The 571-nt window shown below is 35.9% G+C and overlaps 1 non-coding gene across 1 annotated transcript; it reads right to left on the bottom strand.

Annotated features, from left to right (window-relative positions):
- Positions 1 to 234: 234 nt before the first annotated feature.
- On the bottom strand, positions 235 to 306 carry TRNAD-GUC (transfer RNA aspartic acid (anticodon GUC)). The gene has a single exon. It is a non-coding gene; the product is annotated as a tRNA-Asp (tRNA).
- Between the last annotated feature and the right edge of the window lie 265 nt (positions 307 to 571).

The following is a 571-nucleotide window of genomic DNA, read 5'->3' as shown; positions in this document are numbered from 1 at the left end:
GTATGGGACATTGAACGAGTGAAATACATTCTTTCTCATTAAAAAAAAACAACAGTGAACTCTAAATACTTTTACTCATAACATAAAATACTTTAACAAAAACAGCAGTGTTCGATAACCATTTCTTGACACGAATAGTCAATGTTATCAGTGAACATCGAAGAACTTAATTTCAAGAAACATATGTTTCAATCGATTTTCTTCTAAAATGAAGGGTATAAGAAAATTCACGTACTCCCCGGCGGGGAATCGAACCCCGGTCTCCCGCGTGACAGGCGGGGATATTCACCACTATACTACCGAGGACCGATAACAACGTGTCAAGCGTTGTTTTTAATCACTAGGTTATTCAGATTACTCGGAGGAAACAGGAAGAAGTATAAATCACATAAACGTAAAAATACCTCTTTATATCGACTCGACCATGTCATTTCAATTGCCTTACTATATTACCTAGTAGTGCTTCGTTTCACTTTAAACTTCGACGAAATTACACATCAATGCCTTTACAAATAACCTACAGATAAAGTGATTTGTGAAGTTTCTCGGAATGTCGATCGTATAAAATCAA

The sequence above is a fragment of the Tachypleus tridentatus genome, chromosome 9 (genome assembly GCF_004210375.1).
Source record: "Tachypleus tridentatus isolate NWPU-2018 chromosome 9, ASM421037v1, whole genome shotgun sequence".
NCBI lineage: Eukaryota > Metazoa > Arthropoda > Merostomata > Xiphosura > Limulidae > Tachypleus > Tachypleus tridentatus.
Note: the sequence above shows the minus strand (reverse complement) of the source record. Positions and strands in the feature narration are given on the sequence as shown.